Source organism: Geospiza fortis, unplaced genomic scaffold, assembly GCF_000277835.1.
Source record: "Geospiza fortis unplaced genomic scaffold, GeoFor_1.0 scaffold190, whole genome shotgun sequence".
NCBI lineage: Eukaryota > Metazoa > Chordata > Aves > Passeriformes > Thraupidae > Geospiza > Geospiza fortis.
Window position 1 is genome coordinate 3,344,603 of NW_005054328.1, and position 15,152 is coordinate 3,359,754.

Genomic DNA, 15,152 nt, shown 5'->3' on the forward strand with positions numbered 1-15,152 from the left:
GAAGACTGAGGAATTTTGGAAAGAGGTAAAATGTACAGAAAATATGCATAATAAAAAATAGTCATGGGGGCTTAGAGAAAGGAGCAAAAAGGCCAAACAAAAAAAAAAGGGGGGGAAGAGAGGGACAGAAGCAGCTTATTAATAGAGCTCATTTTTCTATGTAGAGTCCAGCTTACCTTCATAAGTCAAAGACCTGCTCAATGACTCACCAACAACCTGAACCTAGGACATGGTTCATGATCCTATAGCCTGAATTTCGGGCTAATGAGAGCACACCAGACATTCTCTGCTCACAGTTTTATTATAAAAAATCTGTTCAAGGTCTTTGACTTTATCTACATATAGAACGGCTTCAAATCAGCTCTCCTTGAATTGGAGGGCTCGATGCCAACCAGTCCCATGGCTTGGCTCATCTGGAAGACAATGCTGTACTTGCTGATAATTCTTTTAGCCTGGTGTGAGTCTATGTAAATCTGTCTGAAAAGAGTGCCTAGTGCTCAACAGGGAAGATTGTGGTCAGCATCCTGGATTTTCAAGATGACTTCACCTTCTACCATGAAGGCAAATACCTGGCTTCAAATGGAACTCCCACAAGATCTGATACTCATGGATCTCATCTCACTGTGCTTGAATACAAGATTCTTCAGATGATCAACAGATTTTATCTTGGTATCCTGTTCAAAGGGGCTGATACCACTGTCTTGCTGAGGACAGAGTAAGAACCTGTATTTACTGTGTTTAAGCATCACATGAAGTTGGAAGCTGCGCAGGTACAAGAAACTGGCAGGAACAGGAGAGGTGAGGGATTGTGAGCAGAGGTCAGGAGCGAAAACAGGAGCTCAACCTGGAAACTGGAAAGGCACAGCACCAGACAGCCTTTAGAAGTCAATGGAAATAATGCATTGGAATGAAGAAGCAGAGACTGAAACAAACAGAATGCAAGAGAATGACAAGAGAAAATCCCTACTCCAGGAAAAAAAAAGAAAAAGAGAGAGAAAGAGGGAGAGACAGGGAGAGAGAAGCAATGAAGAAAGGTTTGTCACTACTTTATTTAGCTTCTGGGATTGAAAACAGAAGCACTGTTTCTCCAGCTGTGAAATCCACCAATGTGACGTGTGTATCCATCCCCCTCTAGCGCCCAGGAGACGACAGTATTGCCATCACCTAGAATGTGAGCTTAGCTGCTGGAAGCGTGCCAGATACAGCACCTACTGCTGCTGATGACCCAGGCAGAGCTTTCACTCAGGGACACCTCTCCTCTCCCCTTGCTGACTTGCTCAAAATAGTGTATGGTAATATTTTTAAATTGTTAGAAGAAATCTACATTTGCAAAATCAAGAATGAAAAAGTAAATTCAAATTGCTTGTGAAGCCTTACTCCAACCTCCTTCTGAATATGATCATAAACTCTTTTCATGACCTAATTGCAAACTCCTGTGGTTTTCCCTCAGGACTCCCTGCATTACTTGGGGCAAACAATAGCCTGTGTGTGCTGTGGGAATTTGTTATGACTGGGCAATGGAGGAGGCAGCTGTTGGCTAAGGCTCAGCTGCTTTTGTTGCAGCACCATCATTGCAGAACCTGAACTAAAATGGATCTGCAGTGCCAGAAACAATGCTCTTACAGTGAAATTGGTTGAATGACACATTACAGAGTGTGGGCGAGCCACATAAATTGAAGTGGCATTATTCCACTGTGGTATTGTCCCAGAAAAAAGCTGCTACTAACATTGTTAACTGGAGTACAAGGTTATAGTTTTTCACAGTGGCAAACACAAGACCTGGGAAAGGGCAGATTGCAGAAGTCAGAAAGATATCACAAGTAGCAATCCAGGTCACAACAGGCTGTGTCTCATGCTTCCAGAATGATATATAGTGCTGTAAGAAGTGAAAAATCAGTCTGTGCACACCTGAAGTGCAGGAGGCTTTCATCGACTCTAATCTAGGTGCTTTCATTCCTCCTTTGCAAAAAAAAAAGGGGTAATAATAATGCCTTCATTTTTTGACTCATCTTTGAAGATTTTAATCGGTGTTTGTAAAGAGCTAACAAATACTGTACTTGAGAACATGAGGGAATCCCACTGAAAATTAACAAATTCAGTGTTCTGTGCTAAATTGAGCAGCATGCAGTAAAGTAATGGAGAAGCCTACACACTACAGGGAAAGGATAAATTGAGAAGATACTGAAGATCAGGCTTTAGTAAGCAGCAAGTAAGGCAGTGATCTAGTAGCAAAAGTAACAATGACATTTCCAATGGTGGGATCCATCTTGCAAGAGAATCACTTGCACTCTCGCTAGACCACAGAGAGCGACATGCTCTGAGGGAGATATGCCTTCCTTCTCTCAGACACCTGTCTTAATTTTGGATGTATCACACCATGAAGTGCTTTACTTCTGCCTATCGGTACATCTAAGGAGCCCACCTGACCATTTGGGATTCACTGCCTAACTTTCACACAGTAAAAATGAGATTAATCCTACCTCTATGGCATATACTGAAGCGGTTTGGATCCATTTTACACCTGCAGTATTAACTTTAATGTCTTCTAATTAATGTCAGAAGCCTGCTTGGTTCTGCAGTCCTGACTATTACACAGTAGGACTTATGCTTTCAGCTAAACATGTATTTCTAATAACAAAAACCTGATACAGGCTTGGAAACAAACATAATTCTGTGATTTTATTCACTTGCCCATAAATGACTAAGAAGGCACACATAGGACATCACATTTACAAATCTACATCCTATCTATACTAATATTTCTATGGAGTTCTTTTTGCTTGGCGGGTTTTTTTTGTTTTTCCTGTGGAATGCCTTTCTTACCTCTTTTGTAGAAACAAAGGCAATTAATTCAAAATGTAAAATTTCACTTTCGCTAGAAAGCACTTGCAAGTCATAATCTCAGACATAATTTTATTTGCAGATAGGGCACGGGTATATGAAATGTGAAGTTCTTCACTTCATATTAATAGAGGCACACAAGGAAATATATGCTCCTTTTCTATCACAGGTCTGCTGATAAAAGCAGCCTGGATCAGGGGAAAAAATGGAGTCAAGTTTCTACAATAAATGCATAGTCTAAAAAAGCATAAATTCCTGTAATGACAAAAAAGGGTCTCGTTTAAGCCAGTGTTACTATTTGTGCATAAATCCTCAATCTTTCCCAGTAGGCTAGGAGAGAGGAGGGTGAGTCAGTAGTTTGGTTTTGCTTGGGCTTGTTATCAACTGTTGTCCTTATGAGATTGTGATTTTGAAAGTACAAGTTGTCATTCTTCCTGTGTTCTCTTTCTCTGCCTGGGGGGGTAGCAGAAATGTTGCAAGATGAAGCACTCCACATCTCACCTAAGATAAGAGCATCTTCATCAAAGGAAGACATAGCCACAGCTTTCTGCAAGTAATCTCATGAGCCAAGAATGCAAAACTGCAAGTAGCGTGGGAATGGTCCCATTCCAGTCACAGCGGAAACAGTACAACCCACGCACACTCATAACCATAGATTTTTACTAGGAGGGAAAAATGGAAATCTAGTGGGAAAAATAAAGGTCTTGTTTGTGCAGGTGACCACACAGTGAAGGGTCCAAAACTCTTTCCTTACCAGGATCTTATTAGCAATGGAAAGTAATCTGCCATACACCTGTAACAGACAAGTGTTTGCTTCCACATATTCAAACAGCAGTTGGTGCCTTGGAACATAACTTGATCCAGTAGATGGCTGTAGCCACTGCAGCATGAGCAGGGGGTTGCATGTCTGTTGAGGAGCAATGCAGCTCCTGGGAGCAAGACACAAAGTATGATGACAGACAAGGAAGGGATACTCTAACCAGGAGGAACAGAGCACCATCTCCACTGTGCAGCATTGTCTAGGAACTCAACACAACTGGGAGAGCCACCAAAGACGTAAGAGCAAGTTGCCATTCTTGGTGACATGGTACACACTGGTGGTGTATCAGACTAGTCTGCCACAAAACACCACATTGTCATATAAAAGCAACCATAGGGATGTTACACGTGGCTCCTGACCATGCTGCTGTGGCACCCTGGACTGGCACTTCTGGGATCTTGAGTCCCCTCAGTCCTGCTACATCACCCTGTACAGTCCCTGCATCCCTAATCTACAAAGTTTTCACACTCCTCTGAGGCACTGAACATGTGAGATCTGCACAGCCTTCTGAGGGTGTATGGATAGGTGTGGACTCCCTCGCCCACACTCCAAGTTAGGCGAAAGCAAGCCGGTTCAGATCTGAAAGTCATGTATTTGCACAGATTTAACAACTTGGGTACAGCCCTGGGCCACTCCAGCTACACAGATTCCAGAAGTGGGTGGCATCCAGTTGGCTTGGAAAGTGAGTGAGGCAAATGTGTGTCTGTCTGCACCTGTCCTGGTCAATACATATGAGTCAACAGCATCATTATTAGGAAAATAAGATTAAGGCAGGGACTAGGAAGGTCCACCTACAACATCCAATCTGGTCTCACTCATCATGGATATCGATATCAACTGTGTGTATGATTGCATCCCCAAATTTATCAAGCTCCACCTGAAGATAATCTAGGATGTGTTTGCATACCCTGTTCCTAATAGGACAGTACATAATGAGACAGAGCCTCCTGATCTGATGGTTAGGAATGTTCTAATTCTAGAACTTTCTAATTCCAGTTCTAGATTACTAACATTTTATAATATGCATCTTCTTTCTACTACTAGTATCAATTCAAATTGCTTTTCTCACTCAAGGTGTTGGATATCCAAAATGTTTGTAGACAACAGTGGTGTCCCCTATCCACCTGCCTCTGGCAGGTCCATCTGTCATCCCTACTCTGATAGTTTGCAGCTTCTGGTCCACATCTCGCTCTCTTGTTTTTGACTGGCCAGCTAACATTATACTAACTTGACCTCCCTGATGAAACTCTTTGATACAGAGGTGAATCTCGGATTTGCTTCCATCTGCTCTCCTTCAGGTGGAGGTAATTTTGTTTCCTGTTCTATGTCAGTATCACATAAGGCTTCATTGCTCCGTCTGAGACTCCACCTCTTAGCTATCTCAACTATATCTCCCTCTCCTCTGTTGCAACTGTCTTCCCTAATTTTCTCTTTTGCCATTCCATCATCTGCCTGACTTTTCATATCCCTTTCCATTATTGCAATTTCATTTCTCAATTTTTTCTTCTCTATCAGTTAGTCTTTTTTGTTTTACTTTTGCAACTGCATCCTTCTTCCTCTCTTACCCTTCAGGTAAGTTTCCTAGATCCCAGCCTTACAGAAAGGATGAAAATTCTCAGATCTCCTCCTACAAATTGCTACACAAGCCACCCTTGCTGTTTGTTTTGGGTAGGTAGAAAATTCCTTGCAAGAGTAATTTTTCCTTTGGTCTTGCCTGTAACAGTCTTTCACAAGAAGCTGAATGTGTGCAGTCGTAGGCAGTAGCTTTGACAATACATATGAAACCACCAGTAGGTCTTGTACTACCTCCTGGCACATTTGAAGCAAAACAACCCTAGGCATTCTTCTACTGCAATGTAAATCATTCCAGTATCTTCAGACCTGAGCAAAACCACTCCTGTTTTCTATCCCATCCTACTTCTTGCTATCACCTTTTCAGCATGCTAAGGAAAGTGTCCTAGGAAAGCATACTTCTTTCTTTCCACTAATCTCATTTCTGGGTGATGTGGGAAGCCTATCAGGAATACAGAGAATGTTGTTAGATAGCTTAAGTGTTCACACAGCCATCATATGCCTAGGAAATACACTGTTCTGCTGACCTCCAGAACATTTAGACTTCTCTAGCTAACTTGCTTCCACTGTGCTGCCTGAGATCCCTCTTTCAAAGGAAACTGTTTTCATTCGTTAATCTGAGTTAGTTATGACCAATGGTCTTGCATTGGGAAATATGTTTTAGTTTACTGAGGTCTCTTCAAAAGAAAGCACAGGAAAGTACAAATCTACAGTTTATTATATGTGCAGTTTAAGAAAAACAAAACCAAACTGTTTGGTGCTTTCTATAAAAAGGAGATGATACAGAACACCAATAGTTTGGGATTTTTGTTGAAGCGAGGGTAAGGGGATTGAGGCAGATGATTTTTCAAGTTCTGTTTTTTATTATATCCACATCAGAAAGTAGAGGGAAGATGCAAAGTCCTGCAAAGGGGGCTAAACTTTGTCCTCTTGGACACAGATAAGAAGAAATCAAAAAGGTGGTTGTGCCCACTCTTGCAAACAACTGTAAATTCTAAGTAGAGTCCAGGGAGACAGCTTGTTTAGGTCCTTACATTCTCAAAATGTGACAATATCTCAGAATATATTTATCCTCTTCTTGAGCAGACTTTCAGATCTGATTGTACAACAATGAAAGCACCAAAGGTACAAAAAGAAATATTCAGCATTTTGGCTCAGCTGAGTAAGCAACTCTTGACATTTCTGATAAAACTGTAAAGAACAACATAAGGAAAACAGGCTGATAACTTATAAATATATATAAATAATGTTTCCTAGCTTCAGGCATATGTTAACCCACATTTGAATTATGCAGACTGGAAGGACCTCTCCTTTGTGGAGATGCAAATACTTCGTACTAATTATCTGTGGTTTTAAAAACACAAAGCACAATAAGTGATCAGCTGGATGGTTATGATTGTTCCTCCCTTTCCCACAAAGATAAGCAAACCACCACTGCCCCAGATCGAAGCCCAGGATTAACCTATGTCCTGTTAGGCTCCATGCTAGTGAAAGCCCAGCAGCAGCATCAAGATGTGCATACACAGATCAGTTCATGCCCAATCCACCCCAGAGCTCACAGTGTGCTGCAGACTCCAGGGGCAAATTGCAATGTGCACACAGCTTGCATTGCATATTGCACTGCCTGGCACCCACCTGTTCCCAGCAGCCTGTCCTTTGGAGAGCTTGAGCAGCCCCACTGAACAAAATTCCCTCTGAGAAACACACTTGCTTAGTGACTTAGTGACTAGAGGGACATTAGTCTCTCAAAGACAAAAATTTTTGATTCTTGAACAACTCACAGTGCACCAGAAAAAATATTGCTTGTTTGATTTCACACAGGGTCCAAGGTCAATCTCCTAACACACTGCAGCTCCTCTCCCGTGCTCTCCAGGGCTATGCTGCATCTTTCCTGGGAGGTTTGTGATCTACACAGTTAGAAGGTAGAAACAGGGTAGGGTGATCGATAGATTGACTGCTAGACTGATCCATTGGGAGTACCAATACTGCTGTCAGCATCGATAGCATGATTCAACATGCTGATAGCATGTTGAATTAGATTCAATCCTGCTTGGCAGCTTTCTGAAATCTGTAACTATTATTTGTGAGGGAAAGAAATTGATGTTGAAGATGACCCACCTTTTTTGCTGACAGCTGTGGTGGCCATGGGACCGTGATGTGCACAGGCATTGAGTATTTATATTTGGAATGAATCTGATTTTCTGCAATCCGATTGCTTAAGTCATCTTGTGGTACCATTATTATTATTGGGTTTGGCATTTTTAACTATTGAACATTCCTGTTTGAGATAGAGAGTTTCCCACAAGATTGCCTATGTCTGAACTGTGTGGATACAATACAACTACTCAGAGACTGAGATGAAAAATATAGAATTCTAACCCAAGAAGACATGTGGACTTCACAAATAGTGAAGTTATAGCTTGTGTAGTTACTATCAGTGTTCTCAGGCAATGCTGGGGCTGAACAGGAGGAAAAAAAGGACTCCTTGCTTCCAGAGGCAATTGCCTGACACAAAATAGACACACTGTTAAGAGTTCTCTGAGCTGCTACACACATTTTTCTGTGAATAATGGATTTCCATCTCTTGACTGTCATTGCCACGTTAAAACTGCATTGAGCTGAATTTCACATCAGACTAATCAATAACAAATCAACAAAATATCTCTCTTGTGCTTCTCTTCCTTTCAGGTGTTAGCTTATCAAATGGGAATGGCAAACTGCAGCTGTATAGTATCTTCTGGAATTGGTATATATTTGGCACTAAATTATTACATAAACATATGGAAAAATATGCTTTGGGTCTTTCCAGTCAAGCATGTGTGACAGTATCTGTGGCACAGTTCCTACCAACAGCAGTTGATGAGTTTGAGGGGACAAGAATAAATCTTTTAGGGGATACTCTTGCAAGGGATTTAATTCCACATCTCTGGGAAATGCTGAGCATAGATTTCCTTATCTCCTACAGAGTCACTAGTGGTGCAATTAACTTCCCATACATCAATCACTGAGTGAGTTATCAAGCAGACAAGTCTTGCCCTGTGATTCCTGCCACCTACCCTCTCACCAGTGACATCCATTGCAACTCTAAAATCAGCAGCCAGCTAGATCTAGAGACATAGAAGTCGCTAGCAGTATAAATTTCCTGTCTTTTTATTTGCAGCCATCTGTCTGTCAGCCTGGGTGTCTAAGCCTTGTCAGTTCAATCCTTTTGTGCCGATGCCATGTAAAAGGTCCCTATTTATAGCCAGACCCAGACACAAGCATAGCCCTTACAACCAAGGCTCTCAAAAAATAATAAACTTTCTTGCCTTCCACCAATGCTTACTGAATTAGACTGGCCTAGGGGTTTCTTCCAGTAGAAAATTTAGCCTGACCAGAAGCAGAGATTAGAAGTAGATACACAACAGTGCTGATGTTTAATTTTTAAGGAACTCCCAGCGGAATGAGTTTGCCTTTTTGTTTTTTTTCTGTTTGTTTTTTTTTTTCCCCTTATTTCACAAAAGGATTGCACAAAAATGAAATCTGAAGCAGTTTTGATGAAAGCAGGGAGCCCTGTTGGTAAGTCATTTAATAATTAGCTAAACAAAGCTCTTGACAGTTCACAGTAGGAAATCTGATTCAAAAAGGGTGGAGAGAACAATCTGATAGATCTGTATTTCAACATATGTATTTCATCAAGTAAATCTTTACTGTTTCCTGCCACCTAATGGTATACATTAAAAATTACAAACCCATAAGACAATTCTCAATTCATGCTATTTCTAATAGATGTTGATATATTTATTTAAATATAGAGAAGGATGAAAGTTAGGGATAAAAATGTAAATTATTATTATTTGACTTTCAGTGAGATCCAGACTGCCTAAATTAGTCTAAATCCTGTGTTTTAGTGAAGCTGCATTTCTACATGAAATGCCTGTGCTGTCTAAGGGTGTCACTGAAAACCTGTTTAAAGATATCCTGTTCATATAAATTAAACTTAGGCAGAAGCTTGTCATGTATGTATTTGAAACAATCTTTTCTATACAAGTCAAATCTTTTCTATAAAAGAAAGATTTAATGTACAACATTGCCACAACCTAGTTGTCCTTTTTGAATGGGACATAAAAATGCTGAACCCGTCCTAGATTTCCCAGACCCATACAAATTGCATGAGTATTAAGCATTCCTTCTCTTGGTGGTGACCCACAGAATTTTCAGGTACTCTGTGATGATGAAAATCTTTAGTCAAAAGAGAATATAGAAAGATACACTCTATATTAAAATTAAAAAATGCATCTAGATATTTTTTGCTGGGATGAAAAAAATTGATTGGGCAAAGGAAAAGAGGAGCAATAATAAATATCACAACCAGCTACTTTATATAAGACAGCTGCAAGTGGGTGACTGCAGTGGTGCAGAAAGTAGTGCCACACTGAAAGCAGCATTAGAATCTGAATGTGAACCAATACCTGAAACCTAGTCTAGAAAAAACACCTAGAACATTCTGTAACGCACAGATGGTCAAACTAAAAGGAAGAGATATGTAGAAGGAAAAAATCCCTTGCAGTTTGGAATAAATTTAGGCAAACTGACAGCTGAGTATGTGATTTGGCTTTTATAAAATTAGTAGCACAGGTATCCCTAAAGTATGGTCTAATTTTGGGTAGCTCTGATTATTCACACTCTGAATATAGTTCTCTTCAATCCTCTCATGCTTGACAGCAATGAAACATGGGTCTGGATACTGTACTGACATATGAAATACTGCTTTTCTGCCTAGTTCAAAAAATGCCCAGGTGATGCACAGAAATTGATGTATCCACACATAGAAGTTTGGCATATTTTACAATTACATGGCTGGAGTAGGACTTGTTCACTGGCTGGTAGAGTACACATTTGGTATGTTTAATTTCAGAAATTACTATTAGCATTCTGGGGAGAGATTTATTCCTTTTGTAACTGATCACAGCTCCCACTCTGATCAGCAGCTGAAGGCCGGCCTGTGGCATGGTATTTGAACATAGCTCAAACACTCATTTAAACCTCTTGAATGTGTTGCTTGGTACATGGTGATCTCTAAAGCAGCACCAGCCAGCAGCAGACAGAACACTGTGGAAACCTTTTGGAAACTCATGGGATCCAAATGTGACTTCTTTAAATCACATGACCATTACTTAAAGCCATCTCTGTATATTTGTTTTTTGAACACTGCTTATAATGTCAGCTATATGTGTATATATATATACATACATACATACACATAAATACATTCAATATACCTGAAAAATCCATCACTCCACGTTTCTGAATCTGATTGAGATTTTTGCCATACTTTCTGCACCAGTCAAATAGCAATTCTCACTTTATTACTGAACAACAGGTATTTTAGAACTGCAAGGTATTAATAAGATTATTTCAGTATGACTTCATCGAGTAGTTTTGCTATCAAGATAGTAATTTTGTTTGAGCTACAGTACATCTTCTACAAAGAAATCTAGTTATGATTTGAAGAGTGGAAGTGATGAGAATCCAACATGTTCTCAGGCAAATTGTTCCTACATTTAACTATCCCCAAGATAAAAATGTGGTCCACATTCCTTGCACAAATTGGATTTAATTATGACCTTTTTTGGCATTAGAATTGTAAACTGTCAAGTATAAGAAATCATTTCTCTGTACAGGTATTTCTAGATTAAGTTAGTAGGAAATAGAGTTAAATATGCTCTGCGGTTTCAAGGCAATTAAAACTGATTGAATTAAACAGAGTGGGATTCTCATCCTGTAATTATGAAATACTGAAATGTATAAAGAAAGCTCAATAATGTCTCTATGGATAGACACCGCAGTTTCTAGCCTTGATTCACCTATGTTATGAATTACTCATGTAATTTAAAATAGGACTGTCTTCAACTTAAGAGTGCAGTATTTAAAAATCTAAAAAGCAATTGGTGATGAAACCCACAGTTACTATTCCAGACTGAGTGGGAAGCACTGTCTTACCACAGAGGTGGGTCATATGGCAGAAGTAACTGGATGATTTCTGACCTTAGATGAAAATGAGTGCAAAACTATGCCATTAAAGTTTCTTTTCCTTTTTCCCCCCCTGCTCTCTGCCAGACTACAACTTGTCTGGTTCCAGATAGATTGCTCTGACCTGCTTTTTATCAAAGTGTAAAATAATAATTTCTCTGCTAAACTACAAAAGGATTTCTGGCATTTATGCCACCTAAGATGAAACCATTTTATTCTAAATCCTGTTGATCAAAACCATTATTGCTCTGGTCTTGTTCAGTTTGTTTTACTCATTCTTAGGGGTAAGACAACCCTTTCTGTTCCCACATTTAATCTGTACAAGACTGACAATAAAACCAGTCAGGCCAAATGGTACAGCTTCTCTTTTTCACATATCCAAGAAAGAAATGACTGTCCCTAATCAACAAAAACCCCCATTTGTCTGAGGGAGGAGGGATGGGAGAAAACAGCTCCAAAGTATCAGCACAGAAAAAGAAGGAAAAAACAGACAATAATTAGGGTAGAAGGAAGACAGAGGACAGCAAACAAAGCATGAAAACAGCTGTAACACCAAGACCTAGGAGTAGCGTGACAAGAGCGCTTACGAGCAGCTCCTATAAGAGGGGGTGAAACAGCTAATCAGCTGTTGGGGTGGAAACATGCAACAAAATTCCTTCCATGAAGCACAGAGCAGGGAGGCAAACTAACAGCAACACTATAACACGTCAGACAGATGTGACAAGAATGCAACTATGCTTGAAGGAATGCAACAGAAATCGCCTGGATGCTTCATCATCTACAAAAATGTAATTTAAAGTAACACCTACTAGGAAATGTGGCAAGTTTAAGGTTCAGTTGCAAGCTATGTAAAATTTTTGAGAGATTTTGAAATAGAGTAGTAGACTTGGAGCCATATGTTTACGTCCAAATCCAATATTGCAGTTTGCTCACAGTTAGATACATGTCAATCAGAGGCAACAACACGGACTTCAAAGGAATTACATCTGATTGATGCTGGCATCAATATGGGCATAATCTGGTCTGGGTCAGTAGGGTCTGCAGTCATCATCATATCCTCATTAATTGCTTAAATCACAAATAATACTAATCCCTGCCAGAGTTTTTTAATGGTTGTCAAGAATACTAAGGATGTGCAAAATGACTAATACACACAGTTGGGGAATGCAGTTGATTTCAGCTCTTAATGTCTGCTGTACAGATTTAACAGAAGTGGCCCTAAATGACTAAACAACTTCCAAAAGAGAAAAATGTCTTCAAAATGTAATTGAAGTTGCTAGACTATCACAACATACACCAGGAACAACATGGATATAATTATTACCCTGTCAGAGCTGGAAAGACATAAATGCTGGGACAAAACTCCACTAAAATATTGTTCAGCCAATGTACATTTGGATAAACCTCTTTGATTGCCCCCCCACCCCCCTTTTTTTTTTATTACCAGTGCAAATATCCAAGGCCATGTGGACAAACCATCTTTTGTACTTAAAAGGCAACAACAATTTAGGTCTTAGTATGTCTTCAGATACTTTTTTCTCTTACCTAGGTCTGACTAGCAGATGAACGTCTGACTGAAGATATTTCTTCTTTCCACCCTTCCATCATAAATGCTGTAACTTCCTCTGTAAAATACTGGGCCACATGACCATTCTTTTCCTTTTCAAGTTCCACATATCACCAGGTATAGGAGACAAGAGTCACAGCATGGTATCTACTAACTGTACATAAGCAGGATATGTCTGACAGTTTATAGTATGAGTTTAGCAATTCACAGTAACTGACACATTTGAAGTAGATGACAGACTCACATGTAAAGTAATTCCTTTCTATACTATTGCTCTCCATTTTTAAGTTTTGCAGATTTTGCCTCAATGATATGAAATATAGCTAAATTCTTCCAACTTAGATACATTGCTCTCTGAAACACAAACATTTGAATAGTAAACTTGGATATTTTTAATATCTTCCACTATTAGCAATACATATTACATGATTATATGTCACTTGATGGTTATGATGTTGTTTTCCAGGTCCTAAACTTTTTCAAACATCAAATGTTGCCTTCAGTTGAAGTTGGAAGCAACCTCAATATTTGACATTTATACTCCTTGTTCATTGCAAAGATGGCTTTTCTATTGTTTTTTAAAATTCTCACCCCCTTTAGAAACTTAAATAGTGTGTTGTTTCCCTGGAATATACTGGGATATGTTCAAGCTTGTTTGATCCCATGATCAATCACTCAAAATATGAGTGCTTTTTCAGCAGTCTCTAAGGATAAAGGGCATGTTAAAGAGCAAGTGGATGGTCTCCCCAGTTAGCAGGAGGATTAAGCCTTTTATTTTGCACAAATCTTAATGATTAAGAAATTCTAAATCAACATGAAAAAATAGTTTTTCACAAAATACATAATGAAACAATAGTCTTCAATGAAATGGAACTGTGGTCATTACAGGGATATTCAGTAATGGCTTGGAACTCAGATAGAAAAAAAAAATCTAAACATGACAGTTATATTTTATGTTAGACATGAAATCTAACATTCCAGTATTTAAACCAGGCCCTGTTCACACAGGGTTACATATGAGCCCTCTCATTTGAAAGAGGTGATGCCATTTATATATAATTCTAATTTCTAACCTTTTTCTTTGAGGCACAGTATCGAGTTAGAGTTCTTGGAGCAAAGAAAAAATGCTAGCCAGTATAGTTGGTCTTACAGATAATATCAAAACACACAGGGAAGAACAACTCAAAGCTTGTCACATGCATTGGAGGCTGCATGAAAGGGCTTGATGAAGAGGCATGCACAGGGACAAGATGTGAAGCACTGACAAACGGAAAATCAAAAAAGATTGATTTAGAGACAACTGAAAGGCAGCAAGGATGGGTGTACAGAGGAAGAAATGGAGGCTGCAAAAGCAGACCAAGTAGACCAAGGAGATTCACCTGGATGATGGAAGGAATGTGAGGTTGTCACACTCTGATGAGGAGAACATTAGAAAGAATGTTTTTATAAAACCCAACAAAGAAAATATGGGCATATGAAAGATCATAATTTCAATAAAATAATGTAATGAAGGTCTGAGCAAGAGTGTTTGAAAGAAAATACCTTGGAAAAAATGAATTTAAAATAAGACAGACTGATAACCAGGTTGGATAGGCAGTTGAGAGGGATTCTGAGAGATAGAGTGGAACAGGTAATATCTGCAGGTCCATCAATTCTTTTTACCCTTCTGAGGCAACTGCTGGGGTAGAATATGAGGATTTCAGATATTTGTGGAGGGAGCCAAGAAAAAAGATAGAGAGTTTTACAAGACATGTAGTGACAGGACAAGGGGGAATGGATTCAAACTGGAAGAGTATAGGTTTAGAATATTAGGTAAATAATTCCCTACTGCAAGAATGGTGAAGCACTGGATCAGTGAGAAGCTGTGGGTGCCCCATCCCTGGAAGTGTTCAAGGCCAGGTTGGAAGGGATCTGAGCAGCCTTGCCAAGTGAAAGGCGTCCTTGGCGCTGGCAAGTCTGTTGGAACTAGACCATCTCTAAGGTCCCTCCCAACCCAACTCAGTCTATGATTCGTCGATTCTGGAATGGTGACACGACAACCCCTAGAGTGGAAGAAAAGAGAAGAATTCAAGGGGAGAGGTGAAGCCTTTGGTTTCAGCTGCGACTGTGACAGCACCGAGGCGAGGCGTCCCGTGGCCGTGCCTATGACTGCGGCCATGGCTGTGCCTGTGCCCATGGCTGTGGCCGTGCCTTGCGGCTGTTCCTGTGTGAGGGCGCACGGAGCAGCGCGCTCCCGCCCTCAGGGCGCGCTCACGGCTGCCGCGTGCCGCGCGCATGCCCATGCCCGTGCTCATGCCCGTGCTCGTGCCCGTGCTCGCGCCCCCGGCCCCCCAAGGCCGC